Below are 18198 nucleotides of genomic sequence, written 5' to 3' on the forward strand. Positions count from 1 at the left end.
CTTAGCATTCCCTTATTTTACTCCATAATTACCAAAGAGTATATGTAATCCAGCCTCACCAGGGAGTCTTTCTGTGTAAGATAAAAAGCCATATGTGCCACTGCAGGTACAACAATGAACTCTGGTCAAAGAAATGCTGCCTTCTAACTTCAGCAATCATGGAGAACTCTATTCCAGATACGGCATTTAAACAGAAGCTTAATGGCTGCATATCATATACATGTGGAGTTGGGTTTTAAAGCATGGAAATTTGGAAAGAAAGACAAGAGCGAGTAAAGGTAGATGCAAAGTTTGAAACAATAAGTTGCACTGATGATGAGCATAAAATACATTATTGGCAGTTCTGGGAAATCATGGTGGAAAGAGAGGTTTGATCAAAGTATAAGGCTTTTGTTGCTAATGAAGACATTGTGGAAAATAGTGAAGACTTGAAATTTTGAGCAAATGGAGGTTTAAAATATCAATATACCAGCACTGTATGTGATAGTTCAAAGGAGAGAGAAGATGGGGCCCAAAAATCCACTGTCAAACTAGCAGTCTAGCTTTTGAAGAATTCCCATTAAAATTAGTAGTCTTGATTTTGGGGGAAATGGTATGAAGAGAAACAGAGTGCTCTCTGAGATTTTCAGTTTCTGTGAGTGAAGCCCCATGAGAGATAGACAGAGAGACACCCAAGAAGAGAAACTTATGTGGTTATAAGATGAGGTTAAGCTCTCAATATATTTGTTCTGAGGCACCAACATCAAAATGTTTCCCTTGTGACTGCTGAAAATGTAGGGTAAGTCTTCCTCTCATGAGAAAGGGGGAGATTACGATGAAAAAACAGGAAGATGTTACTGTGGCCAAGTTCAAAAAGGGTGTTGCCTGTGTTCTCCTCTAGGATTTTAATGGAATCTTGTCTCACATTGAGATCTTTCATCCATTTTGAGTTTATCTTTGTGTATGGTGAAAGAGAGTGGTCTAGTTTCATTCTTCTGCATGTGGATGTCCAGTTTTCCCAGCACCATTTATTGAAGAGACTGTCTTTCTCCCAATGGATAGTCTTTCCTCCTTTATCGAATATTAGTTGACCATAAAGTTCAGGGTCCACTTCTGGGTTCTCTATTCAGTTCCATTGATCTATGTGTCTGTTTTTGTGCCAGGACCACACTGTCTCGATGATCACAGCTTTGTAGTACAACCTGAAATCTGGCATTGTGATGCCCCCAGATATGGTTTTCTTTTTTAAAATTCCCCTGGCTATTTGGGGTCTTATCTGGTTCCACACAAATCTTAAAATAATTTCTTCTAACTCTCTGAAGAAAGTCCATGGTATTTTGATAGGGATTGCATTAAACGTGTAAATTGCCCTGGGTAGCATTGACTTTTTCACAATATTAATTCTGCCAATCCATGAGCATGGAATATTTTTCCATCTCTTTGTGTCTTCCTCAATTTCTTTCAGAGGTGTTCTATAGTTTTTAGGGTATAAATCCTTTACCTCTTTGGTTAGGTTTATTCCTAGGTATCATATGCTTTTGGGTGCAATTGTAAATGGGATTGACTCCTTAATTTCTCTTTCTTCAGTCTCATTGTTAGTGTATAGAAATGCCATTGATTTCTGAGCATTGATTTTGTATCCTGCCACGCTACCAAATTGCCATATGAGTTCTAGCAATCTTGGGGTGGAGGCTTTTGGGTTTTCTATGTAGAGTATCATGTCATCAGCGAAGAGGGAGAGTTTGACTTCTTCTTTGCCAATTTGAATGCTTTTAATGTCTTTTTGTTGTCTGATTGCTGAGGCTAGGACTTCCAGTACTATGTTGAATAGCAGTGGTGAGAGTGGACATCCCTGTCTTGTTCCTGATCTTAGGGGAAAGGCTCCCAGTGCTTCCCCATTGAGAATAATATTTGCTATGGGCTTTTCATAAATGGCTTTTAAGATGTTGAGGAATGTTCCCTCTATCCCTACACTCTACACGAAGGCAAAAGAAACAGAAGCAAAAATGAACTATTGGGACTTCATCAAGATAAGAAGCTTTTACACAGCAAAGGATACAGTCAACAAAACTCAAAGACAACCTACAGAATGGGAGAAGATATTTGCAAATGACATATCAGATAAAGGGCTAGTTTCCAAGATCTATAAAGAACTTCTTAAACTCAACACCAAAGAAACAAACAATCCAATCAAGAAATGGGCAAAAGACATGAACAGAAATCTCACAGAGGAAGACATAGACATGGCCAAGAAGCACATGAGAAAATGCTCTGCATCACTTGTCATCAGGGAAATACAAATCAAAACCAAAACCACAATGAGATACCACCTCACACCAGTGAGAATGGGGAAAATTAACAAGGCAGGAAACCACAAATGTTGGAGAGGATGCAGAGAAAAGGGAACCTTCTTACACTGTGGGTGGGAATGTGAACTGGGTGCAGCCACTCTGGAAAACTGTGTGGAGGTTCCTCAAAGAGTTAAAAATAGACCTGCCCTACGACCCAGCAATTGCACTGTTGGGGATTTACCCCAAAGATTCAGATGCAATGAAACACCGGGACACCTGCACCTGATGTTTCTAGCAGCAATGTCCACAATAGCCAAACTGTGGAAGGAGCCTCGGTGTCCATCGAAAGATGATGGATAAAGATGTGGTTTATGTATACAATGGAATATTCCTCAGCCATTAGAAACGACAAATAACCCACCATTTTCTTCAACGTGGATAGAACTGGAGGGTATTATGCTGAGTGAAATCGGAGTCATCGGAGTCAATCACAGTCAATCGGAGAACAAACATTATATGGTCCCATTCATTTGGGGAATATAAATAATAGTGAAAGGGAAGAGAAGGGAAGGGAGAAGAAATGGGTAGGAAATATCAGAAAGGGAGACAGAACATGAAGACTCCTAACTCTGGGAAACGAACTAGGGGTGGTGGAAGGGGAGGTGGGCAGGGGGTGGCGGTGAATGGGTGACTGGCACTGAGGGGGGCACTTGACGGGATGAGCACTGGGTGTTATTCTGTATGTTGGTAAATTGAACACCAATAAAAAATAAATTTATTTTAAAAAAACAGGAAGATGTAGGGGAGCAGAGAAAGAGCTAAAGTATGTAAGTTAAAGAGATAATTTTATTTAGGAAAACCTAAGAGAATGGAACTCCCATGAAGGAGCTCAGAAAGGGTAAAAGGGTTAAAGGACAAGCTAGAAAAAGCAGAATTTATAAGAAAAGATCCAGAAGGAGAGTTTTTGGGAGAGAGGGTGGTGCATGTTCAAACTCTCAAAGAGGACAAGTTGCAAGGTTTAGAAAAGCTATTTGGTGTACTGATTAGGAGGATAGTAGCTTCAGGAGAAGAGTTCCATATATTTGGAAGGATGGAGACAAACCCAGAAACAATAAAGCGTTAGCAATAGATACTGACACCACTGAGTTAGTTTAGAAGGTTTCACACCATTAGTGGTTTTTTTTTTTTTTTAAGTGATAAGTCTCCATTTACTGAATTGTGCTTTATTGTAATAATTAATATTCACTGACTATTTTGCCAAGACGGATATTTCACAAAACAGAACAAGCAAAAGATAATTTTAACAGATTCCCCTTCTGTCCTTGCCTGCTGCAACTTCTGCAATTGTTCTTCTGAAAGCCTTTTTAGTGAAGCAAATCATCCTTAATCAGCTTCATGATACCCTATCACATGAGTAACTGCAGGTGGCTTTCTTTTGATTAGAATAAATTTAGGGAAAGCTCTTCCTATCTGATACTTTGAACTGTAAATTCTGGATTGTAGTTTCTGGTGGCAGATTTCTACAGACAACTCAGAAATAAGCACATCTGCAGGAATTTTTTTTTTTTAATTTTTATTTACTTATGATAGTCACAGAGAGAGAGAGAGAGAGGCAGAGACACAGGCAGAGGGAGAAGCAGGCTCCATGCACCGGGAGCCCGATGTGGGATTCGATCCCGGGTCTCCAGGATCGCGCCCTGGGCCAAAGGCAGGCGCCAAACCGTTGCGCCACCCAGGGATCCCTACATCTGCAGGAATTAAAAGAACTCTTTTTTTTTTTTTTTTTTTTTTTTTTGCTTCTTCAGATAGGAAGAGACAACTTTGAAATAAAATTTATGAAATTGGAGGTTGGGGAAAATGCCATCAGTGAAGCATCAAGTAGTTATGCTAGGCTGGTGTGCTGTGTTTTTGTAAACGGAGGACTAGTGTCCCCTGTGCCTGCATTCTCTGTGGGGCACTATATTCGAAGCAACACGTAGTAAAGCTTGTCACAACAGTGCCTATATCTAACTGCCTATTTATTTATAAAGATTAATATGCACCTATTGCATTATTTCTCTCATATCTCTGTGGCTGAACCATGCAACTTCTCCTAATCTGACCCTTTCCTGCCTCTTGCACCTTTCATCTCTTGCCATTTCCACTCTATCAAATTGCATGTTCCATTAGTTTGGAAAGCTCCTTCTGGCCTGGTCTGACATCCTTCTATTAATCCTTCAAAACTCAGATCTGGTATAGCTGTTATCTTTAAGCATGTCTTCCGAATCTCCCTCAGAGCTAATCAGTTACTTCTCTGTGCTGATTTTCCTTCTTTATTGTTTATGATTTAGCGTGTATGTTTATTGGTGAGTGGTGTTTTATACAGCTGATGTCTCCAATATGCTTCCAGCATCTTGAGAAAAAAGTCCACGGCTTGTAATTTTATTTTATTTTTTTTAGTTTCTAGCCTGGTACCCAAAACAGAATAGTGGTTCAATGATTTTATTTTTTCATTGATTTGAATTGAGTGAAGTATTTGGCTCTAAAATAATACAAAAGGAAGTGCAACATACTATCATCTTTTCTGTGTATGAAAACTTTCAATTTCCTCCTAATTCCCAGTATCCTATTAAAGAAATTAGACCTACATTCTGGGACTGGAAGACATGCTAATTTAGTATCAGTATATCAGAATACCATTTAACTTATTGAAATCATTTGAATGCCTCTCCCATTTTTTTTTTCCCTCTCCCACTTTTAAAGACATCATGGAAAGGAGATAATCTGCCTCCATGGATCACCTCTTCATAAATCTAATGATACTGCAGTCAGGAAGTTCTTTTTTTATGCTTGAATAAATATGCTTTTCTTGTAATTTGAAGAGGTGATGGGAAGCATTTTTAAAGCAATCAATAACACGTATTGAACACCTATTTTACACAAAGAATTATTCAAACTGAACTGAACTAAAAAAAAACTTGAATGGCTAACAGTTTACTTAACATGGAAATAAATTTAAAAAGTGACAACAATAATTTATGGACATACTTTTTGAAAACCATTAACCTAAAAATAAGTATCTTCGTAACAAAGTAGTTGCTTATGAAAATGCATTGTGTTAAATCACACTCGGAAGCGAAAGGAGGGAGTGACAGGGCTGATGGGAAAGAACCAGGATCTGGAATCATTAAATGACCAATAAGAGCTACTGAAGGAGGTAGAGTAGAAGCGAGGTGGTGGGGAAGAGATGCTCACAGCAAGTTTCTATTTAGAGAGATGAATTGAAATCTAACTTAGACTAAACCATAAACCTATGCATTCTAGAAGTTGGGGGAAAATCAGTGCTTTTATAGATATGCACATGTAACAAGTGTCATGCTATTTCCCCTTTCATATTTCTACAGCTATTTTTTCTGCAGTTATTATTGATAGGAATTGCCATTTATTGAAAACTTAGCATGTGGCAAACGTACGCTGTCACATCACATACATAATCATACTTAATACTCATAAAATAGGCCTGTCATTCTCATATTCTACGTAGGCATTTTGAGTCCTAGGCAAATCGTTTGTCTAAGAACACAGAGCAAGTGAATGGTGGAGGCAAGATTCATACTCAGCCTGATTCCTGAAACCATAGACTTAAGCAAATGTTTATAGTTCAAGGTATTCATTAATTCCTTTATTCATTCAGGAAGCTTTTACTCAATGTCTATATGTAGAAGGTGTTAGGAAAAAAGGAAAAACAGCTGCTTTGTGAATAGCTCAGGGGTATTAGTCAGTTAAATAAGACATGACACCTACAAATGCCAGTTGCTAAGGAAAGGCTGAGCATGAAAGCCATCGGGAAATTTAGGGGGGGGCAGGGGCGACACTGCATGGCAGCAAGACAGCATGAAGTTCTGGGGACTAACAAGGGCCGTGTGCAAAACCCAATATCAGGAAGGGAGGCAGAACATAATGACTCCTAACTCTGGGAAACGAACTAGGGGTGGTGGAAGGGGAGGTGGGCGGGGGGTGGGGGGGAATGGGTGACGGGCACTGAGGGGGACACTTGACGGGATGAACACTGGGTGTTTCTCTGTATGTTGGTAAATTGAACACCAATAAAAATTAATTTAAAAAAACCCAATATGCAAATACAATATTTAGGGAGCATATTTTGCCAGCCTAAGCCTGGATTTTCATATATGTTTTAATCTTGCTCCAAACAAAACTTTTAGTGTAAATAGTGCTTCCTAGTTTCTCAAGTTATTTCAGATGTACTAACTTTGCTAAATCCTCTCATCTACCTATAAAGCTTCTGTGTATGACCCCCATTTTGCAGAAGGAGAAATCGAAGTTTTAGGAGTCTAGGTGGCATAGCCGGTAAATATCAAAGCTAGAATTTGTTCTCAGTTCTCCCAGTACTAAGTTTATTATTCTTTCAACTAAAACACTGTTTTTCCAACTTTTCCTCTGAAGTGCTCCTTAAAACAGCGGACAGTGTATGTGCATATCCCTGGGAAGTCTGGGCAGAGAGCCTGAAGCAGCCCTGAAAACACAAAGTTCCTTTGAAATCTTCTGTTTTATATAAAACATGAAAATGAATGACTCTGCTGTTTTTATATGCACATGCAAGTGAAAAACCTTTTAAAAGTGCAACATTCAAAACTTTTTCACCTCTAGTTCAATTCTATTCTCCAGGAAGTAGCACTGAATTTCTCCTCTGACATTTAATGCCTCCTGACTGGCCATGAGAAAATCTTCTAAGAGATTGAAAAATTGCTGAATTATACTATGACAGAAAATTTTAATCTACTGCTTAGTAGATTGCTAATGCAGTTTGCCACAATGATAACTATTTCGCTTTGTTTTATATAGAAGTGGATGGAGGTTTGGTTCTTTTCCATCTCGTTTACTTGAAAGGTTTTGAGCTCATAGTGGGATTGGACTTGATACTGGGTTCATTGGGAGCCTTCTTTCTTAAAAAAAAAAAATAATACAGAAGAGCAAGTTATTAGTTAGTCTCAAATCTAAATCAAGAATGGATCTCACCAAGTTAGGATTGAGGTCATTTCCAATGACAGGCCACTGTGATGTTCGTGACTTTCTTGTAATAAATGTCTTATATTCACTATAGTGTTACTTTCCAGGGGAGGTGGGTTGTATCACACCGCAGGTCAAACAATGCTCACATAATGAGAGGAATGTAAAACAAATAGGAACATGCAACAGACACAAGGGCAGAAAAGCAGATCCACAACAAGGAATTCAGAAATAAATAATGGAAAAAAAATCATGGAATGGTAAATAGTGTACAGCACAAACCAACAAAAACCCCAGCATACAACGGGGATCCTTATATAAGGATTCCTAGCAGATAGGGATCCTCTGAGTGTCATAGAACAAGATGGAAGAGCGGGAGAAGATGACTCATTTTGGAAGCAGGCCTGGCAGAAATGTGTTCAGGATGCCCACGAAACCAACAATTTTCCTCACTTCCTTGCCAGGTGCGTGGTGGCTGCTTTCACTGTGATGAAGTGGTCAGGGTTTCACTGCAACATGTGATAGCTCTTTTCTAGTCTTGCTTTAGAGCAGGAAAAAGAACTGGCAAGCAATGCTTTGCTGTCTTTTTTGATTCTAGGGAAAGAAAATTATCTGAACCTGATTGCACATGGTTAGGATAGGAAATGGACTATAATTACAGAACGAGGAGGGTCATAAAAATTCATGTAACTCATGGTAAGACTGAAGTATTGAAAGATTGAATAATTTATCCAATAAAATACAAAACCATAATTATAGAACCAGAATAAGAACCCAGTCTTTCTGGGTTCTTTTGGAAGAAGTTCCAAATGTAGAAAGCATGAAAACTGCTATAGTATTTAAATTTAATATCAGATTGCTTAGCATGTTCTATTTTCTAAGTTTATCATCTTTACAAATAATCTCTTATTATTGTTTAATATAAATTATGGTTTATGAACACATAGAATATTGGATATATTATAGCAAATAAGGTTAGCAATGCTTTGTGAAATGCAGATTGAAGCTGGTAAGAAACCAAAGTCAGTGATAGGAAACAAATACACAGGATTTTTTATTAAAACATAAATGATATTTTTCTATAATTCAATAAATTAATTTGATACTTTCTGCAACCTTTCTATCTTGATTACAATCCCACTTACCTACTCTGAAATCAAGCACTTAACTATATACTTCCACTAATCTCCTTGATTTTTTGGTTGCCAATGATTAGAATAAACTCTAAACCATTAATCTGGGAAAATATATCTGTCAACATAAAACATCATTCTGCACATTATAAATAATCAATTTGTCAGAGTTCTTCCTTTCTTCCAAGCCACTTTCCTTAGCACTTTCTCACTTTACAGACTTAAGTTTTTTCAAAATATATGCCTTAATAACTGAAGATAACTTACAAAGCTCTAAAATTTAGAAAGAAGGAAGTATATATAATAGGACCATCAAGGGTGCCTTGGTGGCTCAGTCAGTTGAGTGTCTGCCTTCAGCTCAGGTCATGATACCAGGGTCCTGGGATGGAGCCCCAGATTGGGCTAGTTGCTCACTGGGGAGTCTGCTTCTTCCCCTCCCTCTGTGCTCCCTCTTAAATAAATAAATAAATAAATAAATAAATAAATAAATAAATAAATAAATAAACAAATATTTGAAAAAAATAGTACTATCAAATGATAAGTAACGTCTAACATTTTGACATAACTTACGTTTAATATGCAAAAATCATAATTTTTGGTGTTATAAATAGTTTTGTATAGCTTTTGGTTTAAATAGTTGCCATATGACTTTTATTAAGGTAGAACTTCATATGCCAAAAGCTTTTTAAAAATGTAGCCTACTTAAAAAAAAAACGTAGCCTACTTAAAAAAAAATGTAGCCTACTTATTTGTGTGTTATGGACAAATAATTCTTCCACTGTTGTCAACCCCTACTTGCCCATATTTATATTCCTAATGCTGGACCTAGGATAGAATATAGAATATATTTATAGTTTAGGCACTTTCCCTTTACAGTTGAGCTAAGTTGCAGAGAATGTTAGAACAAAGTTTAACTTAGTCCTTAACTATGCAACTTCTCCTCATCCCCATTACCTGCCAAATGCATGGTTTTGAACTGGACTGTCAAAACAAATTGTTCTGTAACCAAATATTTGAATTTCTGTAGTTTCACCACCTCTACCTTCACTCCTCAGGTCTTGTCAATTAAGGATTTGAAGCTAGCTTCTTTCTAGCGTAGCTGTTTCAGATGTTTATCATTGGTGTTCTTCTTACTAAGACCGGTTTGGAGAATGGGAATATATTTCTATTAGTTTATTTAGGAATAAGAGCTTAATTTAAAAGAAAATTCAAAAGAAATTTTTAAAATGTTCTTTTGTCTAGATCTCAATGAGCATCACAAAATTTTTATACTAGGGTTCTCATTTACAAAAGGACACCTTGGGGCACCAGGAAGCCTCAATTGGTTAAGTGTCTGACTCTTGGTTTCTGCTTAGGTCATAATCTTAGGGTCCTGGGATAGAGCCCTACATCAGACTCTCTACCCTGCAGGAGTCCCTCTGCCCCTCCCCCTGCTCTCTGTCTCTCTCAAATAAATAAATCTTTTTTTTTTTAAAGAGCATTTTTGTTTTAATTATAACTAAGCTTTCATATATACACAATGTATAAGCATATATACATTATGTGTGTGTATAGCAGAGCATTTGTAAAGGGAGAAAAACAAAAACAAAACAAAAAAAAAAAAGTAAAATCACCCCTCAGAGCAAGCAACTAATCTACTTATGTATACATACAATTTGTTATGTTAAATACACATAAAATTTTAACTTTAGTATGTAAAAATAGTGCTCTTTTAAAATTATTTTGATAATATACTACATAACTCTTTTGGCATCTATTTTTTCTTCTTAATTCTTAAAAATAATATTTTCTTCTCATTTTTCTGTCAAAACACCATACTTCATGATTCCATAAATTTATTCAAAAGTATACCATGTTTTTAATTAACTCATGTTCTTAGTATTTAGATTGTTTTAATAGCTTCCCACTCTCAATACTATATCTACTCTCAATATTGTTCATAGCTCTCTGTGTCCATTTCTGATTATTTTATTAAGATAAATTCTAAGAAGTGGAATTTCTGTATAAACACCTTTCCCCCAAAAAACATCCCTCAAGAAAGCCTGTGCCAATATGCACTGATCTCACAATGCATATGACTGGGTGTTCTTCTGCACCTCACAAGGATGGATATCGGTATTTATTAATGAATAAATAAAATGCCATTTTGGTAGGTAAAAAAAAGTTTCTTAGCCAGGACTCAAATCATGATTATTAGTAATGTTAAATATATTTTTATTGAATATTTGCAGTTTTATTAGTAAATGTCATCTGATTATACTCTTTACATATTTTATCAGTTTCTAAGAACATTTAAAATCTCATGGCATAAAAAATAAAATAAAATATCTCATGGCATACATATTCTTATATCTGTTACATAGATTTTTCCCATATTTTCCTTTGTTTATCACTTTGCTTTCAAAATAAATTTAGAAATTTCCTTTCTCTTTTTTTTAAAGATAGGAATACTTAATTTTATTTTATTTATTGATTAATTTTTTTTTAGTAATACTTAATTTTAAAACTATATTCACTCTTAGTTTTTGGGTCTCAGGTACATAGAAGTGCACTAATCATACACCTAAATACAGTGTACCATTAACATTGGTTCATTTAAAGTGCTTCCTATAATTAAATGATGGAAGGATTTATTTCCTTTTAACTGTAGTTTTCAATTTTACTGCTCTCCATAGTCATTATGCAACTACTGTATTATATTATAGATAGATAAATAGATAGATCAATCTTGCATTTTTAGGTATATTCATTTTCATTTTCATGCATTACTTAGGTTGTACATTTCAATCTGTTCTTTATGTTTTTCACTCAGCAGTTTTAAGATTTAGCCATGTTGCTGTGATTATATTACAACCTTTGCTCTGCCTAGTATCCTTTAGAATAAATTCATCCACTCTCTCAGTAATTAACACCAAGATCAACTCTATCTCTTCAACGCAATTGCAATATATGTCCTATTGACAGCTTCTTTCTGGATCTGTATGAGATGATGGTGGTGTGTGTGTGTATGCCCAAGAGATGAATTTCTAGGTCATATGGTACTTATATTTAATTTAACAAATTACTGTCACATTGCTCTTCAGAATGGCTGGAGTCCATGCTCTCATCAGCTGAGCATAATAATTTATATATTACCCACTCTTTTTCACATATCTAGCTTTATAAACTTTAATGGTCTATTCAAGAAAGTGATATTTCATTGTTGTTTTAATTTTTATTATCTTGATCACTAATGAATTTCAATATCTTCCATTGGCTTTTTAGGAGTTCTTCTTAAGTTGCCTGTTGAGATCTTTTACACATTTTTACTAGATTCTCTAATTTTGCTGATTTGCAGTACCTCCTAAATATTTTCTGCTTCATTAATTCACTTAAATAACTCATGGATTACTTCCTTTTTGCCAGACACTGTTCTAAGCTCCAGAGATATAATAGTGACCAAAAAAAAAAAAAAAAACCTAATCAATAAAATCATATTCTCTTAAAAGCCTCCATCTTGATTAAAAAGATACACACTTCTTCTTAATTCCATTTCGATTATTAGGGAGTTAGTAAAGAAGATACATAATAAAAAATAAACCTAAAATATTATAAAATGAGCATTATGTTGGAGAGTAATAAGTATTAAGCAGAAAAAAGAACAAAACCATAAGGGAAAGATGAAATTTCACCAAGAGGGAGCAGTAGTGGCACTGAAATTTTACATAAAAGAGAAATAAATGATTGCACTGAGGAAAAAAAAATATTTTGTTAAATTAAAACATGAGAATAGTATATTCTGATATGGCTTGGTTTGAGTATTGTTAATATATTGTTCCAGTATGCCAACCTATTGCATGGTACATGATATTTTGTGCTGCATGAAAATTCTTAATTTTAATGTTACACATTAATCAATTTTTTGGTTTTGGTTTGTGGTTGAGGGATTTGGTTTCGAAAATGCTTCCCTAGTCTAATCACAGCTGTTCTCCATTTGTGTTCCTTACAAATGTGTAAAATAAGTTCCAAATGGGTCTCCTGTCAGGCTACCACTTCCTCTTCCTTGAATCGCGACTTGAAAATATAATAAAATGTGGGGTTCTGACAAGCTATAGCCTCTTTTGTTCCCATAACATTATACTACCTTTTCAAAAATGGGGTTGTAGAAAACCATTTTCTTCCAAGGCATTCTGTATTCATTCTGTAGAAATTCTTAAATGATTGCAATACATAGATATTTTAGTATTATTAAAAGTAATTAAGAGAGAGCTAAATCAACTAATTTATCCTAGACAACTTTAGGTGACAAATCCGAGCTATGTGCTGCCAATCACTTTATTTAATTTAATCCTTCAAGCTCTTCTTGATACAGATATTATTATTATTAAAATTTTACAGTTGGTACTGACAGAAATTTTGAGCGGCTCAATGCCAGATAATCACTTTTGATATAGACTGATTCAAACTCAACTTTCTGACTAAAGCCTACTTTCTTTCCACTATCATAATCTTAAAGGTAACATCTAATATTTGTTAAGTGGCAAGTTCACTAAAGATATGTGTATATTTTTTTCTATTTAATCTTCAAAGCAAAATATAGAGTTGAGGAATCTGAAGCACACAGAGATTAAGTGAGATGTCCAAAGTCAAACACCTATATTTAATCGAGGATATCAAATTTAGGCAATTTCCAGGATGGAAAATCAAAATCTTTATGATCTTTCTCATTCCCCCATCCTCTCTATTCTTTTTAAAATAAGTTTTCTTGTTTTATTTAGTAAGTTCCTATACTATTTAAATTGTCCAAGATTGTATGTGTAAGAAGTTTACCTAAGATTCTTAGTTCATCCCATTCAGAAGCAAGTAGGACATTGTTTATTCCTTCTAGTAAGCAACCCAAATTCACTTTGCAAAAACCTCCTTTTCCATTGGGTAGGCTTTCTAGAAATGATATCTTAAATGACAGATTTCTGTTAAATATCTTTTTTCCCCACAGTATCATTTTAGGGTTTTAGGGTTTAAGACTTAGTCCTTTGCTTTTAAACCCCAACATCTTAAACAGGTGTAAACTCCTCCACATGTAGACCCTTGCTGGTGCTCTGGCTCCCACAAGTGAGAAGGCTATCTTGCTCTACCTCTCTGAAACTTCTGCTGTGTCTACTGGGAAAGTAAAGAATGGGAGGAAAAAGGGACAGGTTTAATCATAAAGCTCTGAGCCTTTTTTAGTATTCCTCACTGCAACTTGGTTATCTGGGGAGTTGTCTCCATCCCTGTGTCCTGACCTCCAGAACTCATTCTCTCCACCCTCCATTCCCCTTGAGATCACATGAAGTCAGTCCAGCCTGTAGATCTAAGCTTGTTTTGTGCTCCTTCTCCTAGGCTACCCTTCATGCATACCTGCTGTGGAATCTAATCTAAGGGCATCAGGCAGGAAGAGATAAACATACAGGCCCAGGACACAGGCTTAAGGCAACTTGATTAAAGCATTTTAGAGTCTTGTGAAACAAGAGAATGGTCTAGAAAGGGGGAGAGTGTTGGCTCCGTTCTTAACTGAACATGTTTCCAATGCTCATTGTTCATTGGGAAATAGGGAGAAAAGCTAGTTCATGCCCCTCATATGCAGGTCAGTGGTGGCCCTAACTGTGTCCACTTCTCAAAACTTAGAATGTGGGACACCTGGTCTCTTCTATTCTCAGTTGTAAGCTTAAATTGCATTTTCAGAAAAACCAAGACAGTCTTAAATAAAATCTTGATTCACATTTTTTCTTTCTATTTAAAATGCCAAAAACTAGAAATAACGATCCATCTTGTCTTACTTTTTTTCCTCTGTGGCTTTCTGTATTAAATAATTATCTAGTAAAATTATGCCTAATCAAACACATGTTGAACACTAAAATGCTTGATTATTGGTTCTGAAATTTTAGTTGTTCACATTCTCTCTCCATCAGGATATCATGATTCATTTCATATGAAGTGAGCCCCCATTCACACAGTATTTTATTTTATTTTATTTATTTTATTTATTTATTTTATTTTATTTTATTTTATTTTATTATTTTATTTTATTTTATATTTATTTTGTTTTATTTTGTTTTGTTTTATTTACTTTTCAGACTTTTGTTTACTTATTTAACAAAGAAAGTGGGAGCACAAGCAAGGGGAATGGTGGAGGGAGACTCCCCACTGAGCAGGCAGCTTGATGCAGGGCTCCATCTCAGTATCCTGGAATCATGACCTGAGCCAAAGGCAGACACAACCTACTCAGCCACCCAGTTGTCCCCACACACTCATTAAAAATTAGTGGCCCACTGATGACAAATAGAAGTAAAACCTTGACACACCACTTAGTTACATTTAAATAGATTCTAATTTAGCAATATTGGCCTGAAGAATTGGAACATAACAAATAAATAGTTGGCCTTTATCCCAGGATCCTGGCACTCAATCCTTAAAACCCTTGGAATCTCCAAAGTGACAAGAGTGCTTTTTGTATGTCAAAAAGATGACTGGTGACTCTAGTCCCCTAGATAACTTCAGGATGGCAGCTTGTCATCAGAAATACCAAGAGTGATTAGAAGGTTAGAACTTTGAGTTCCACACCTGACCTCTGCACAGGAGAGAGTGTCTGGAGATTGAGGTAATCACCAATGGTCAATGATTTTATCAACCATGCCTACTTAATGGAATCTCCATAGAGCCCCTGAACTATGGGGCTTTGGAGATTTTCCATGTTGGTGAACGCATCGAGGTCCTGGGAGGGTGATGTGCCTGAAAAGCGCATGGAAGCTCTACTCCCCTTCCCTCACAATTTGCCCTGTGCATCTCTTTCTTTTGGCTGTTCTTGAGTTGTATCTTTATAATAAAGGAGAAAATTAACAAAGCAGGAAACCACAAATGTTGGAGAGGATGTGGAGAAAGGGGAACCCTCCTGCACTGTTGGTGGGAATGTGAACTGGTGCAGCCACTCTGGAAAACTGTGTGGAGGTTCCTCAAAGAGTTAAAAATAGACCTGCCCTACGACCCAGCAATTACACTGCTGGGGATTTACCCCAAAGATACAGATGCAGTGAAACGCGGGGACACCTGCACCCCGATGTTTCTAGCAGCAATGTCCACAATAGCCACACTGTGGAAGGAGCCTCAGTGTCCATCAAAAGATGATGGATCAAGAAGTTGTGGTCTCTGTATACATGGAATATTCCTCAGCCATTAGAAATGACAAACAACCACCATTTGCTTCGACATGGATGGAACTGGAGGGTATTATGCTGAGTGAAGTCAATAAGTCAATATAAGTCAATCGGAGAAGGACAAACATTATATGGTCTCATTCATTTGGGAAATATAAAAAATAGTGAAAGGGAATAAAGGGGAAAGGAGAAAAAATGAGTGGGAAATACCAGAAAGGGAGACAGAACATAAGAGGCTCCTAACTCTGGGAAACGAACTAGGGGTGGTGGAAGGGGAGGTGGGCGGGTGGAGGGGTGGGGGTGACTGGGTGACGGGCACTGAGGGGGTCACTTGATGGGATGAGCACTGGGTGTTATTCTATATGTTGGCAAATTGAGCACCAATAAAAAATAAATTTATAAAAAAAATTAAATAAAATAAAACAAAGCCTGTAAGAGAGCTCTGTCTTTGCTTCAAAGGAAGCATTTACAGTACTGTATTTTCCTCAAAAGGAAACTTTTTATCTTCATCCATTCAAACACGTGATTGTAGGTTTTTTTTTTTCCTATAGTGTGGTATGGCATTAATAACTCAAAGTTAACACAATAATACCTTCTTCTGAGAAAACAGAACAAATGCTATTCAAACTAAAGGAAATGTTTTTAGGAAATGAACAAGGGGTAGTGGAAGGGAGGTGGGCAGGGGATTGGGGTGACTGGGTGACAGGCATTGGGGGGCACTTGACAGGATGAGCACTAGGTGTTATGCTATATGTTGGCAAATTGGACTCCAATAAAAAAATAATTTTAAAAAAATCTTTATAATAAATCACTAACAGTAAGTAAAGCACTTTTCTGAGTTCTGTGAGTCATTCTAGCAAACCTGAGGAGGGAGTTGTGGGAACTCCTTGAATTTGTAGCTGGTAGGTCATAAGCATAAGGAACAACTTGATACTGATGACTGGCATCTTAAGTCTTATAGGACTAACCCCTTGACTTGTGGATCTGATGCCAACGCCAGGTAGATGGTATCAGAATTACATTGCATTGTAGGGTACCAAGTTGGTTTTGGAGAGTCGGAGAAGTGGCGTTGGAAAAAGACATCACTCATCAGAAGTGCTGTAAAACCAGTTCATTCTTATTGTTTCGGTTACAAATATGAAAACAAAATGATTGCAGGCGCATATTTGGTGTCAGTGGTAAAAATCATCCTTATATATTTTGAATACCTGTTCCACAGAGACATATGAATCATGCCATTTATTGTGACTTGAAAATCTAAACTGAAAGTGTTAATTAAATTTTGAAAATTAGAACACCACATCTCCACCAAAGCATATTGTTATTTTTACAAAAGTGCTGGTGTAAGTTTTTGTCTCCTCTATTTTGCTTGCTACTAGTAAATTAGGTAGTTATTTTATTCTGCATTTCTGACTTCACCATGGCAGCCAGTACATAAATCATTCTATGATTTCTTTTAGTGGGCTGGTCTGTCTTGTCTGAATTGCAATGGATGGATATACTACCACTGGAAAAAAAAAATCTGAAAACCTTGTGTTCTTAGATCTGAAAAATACTGAATTTTGATCTGATGGTTTCCATAAGGAGGAATTTCAAGGTTTGCATTTCTCTTATGCCTCATTCATTAGTTTTTTGTAGACAACCAGCTAAGAGTTTTCATGCTGAGAAATGGAAAGCTGAGGAAGATTAATTCTTATTTTGGGCTTTCACATAAAAACAACTTTGATTTACTGAACTTTGAAAAAAGAAATGTCAAAACTGACATATTTGAGACAGAAAATTTTCTTCATAAAAGTGGCACTTTAATTCTTAACCAAATGCAACAAACAACAACACAAAAAGGTAAATGTGTTTCTTAAGGTATTATGTGTCATCTTTTAGAATGGTAAAAGTGTGAAGTGTTTTCCCTGCAAAGTACTTGTATTGATTTATCAAATACACAGAAGGATCTTAAATCCATCCATTCAAAAGAACTGGGATGTCAGTGCTAAGTAATAATAAAAAAAAAATATATGAATAATAAAAATAAATGCTGTTTCAAGGAGAGTCGTTCTCTTGTGGTTTGGTTGTCACTAATATGCCTAAGTGACACTGTGGCCATTTTGCAATGCAGTTATGTAAATAGGCAAAGAAAAACTTCATAAGCTGATAAATTTTTCCTTATCTACCTCACCATCCATAATGGATTCATTTTAATATCAACAAGTCTGAAAACAATATTCCTTTTATTTCCTGGCATAACTGTTTTTTTTTTTTTTAATTTTTTTAAAGGCCACTGAAATGAGGTCATTTTTGAGGCAAGCAAATCTCGTTTATTGGTATTAACTGGTATCCACATATTTAATCATATTATTTCATAAATATAATTAACCAAATATCAACTATCATCATAGAAAAGAGGAAATGACAAGCCTATTCAAATGATTATATGATTAGTTTATAGTTCTGATTTTTTTTTTTTATATATATCTCCTCCTTAATGATGAACATTTGTTAGAACAGGTGATATCCTTTCTATAGTGATTTCAGACTTGGTGCATGAAAATGTTATTTGAGATAGTAGCTGAAACAGGACTTGGCATTTAAGATATAAAATACATTTTATATTCATTTACTCAT

This window comes from Vulpes vulpes, chromosome 7, assembly GCF_048418805.1.
Source record: "Vulpes vulpes isolate BD-2025 chromosome 7, VulVul3, whole genome shotgun sequence".
NCBI lineage: Eukaryota > Metazoa > Chordata > Mammalia > Carnivora > Canidae > Vulpes > Vulpes vulpes.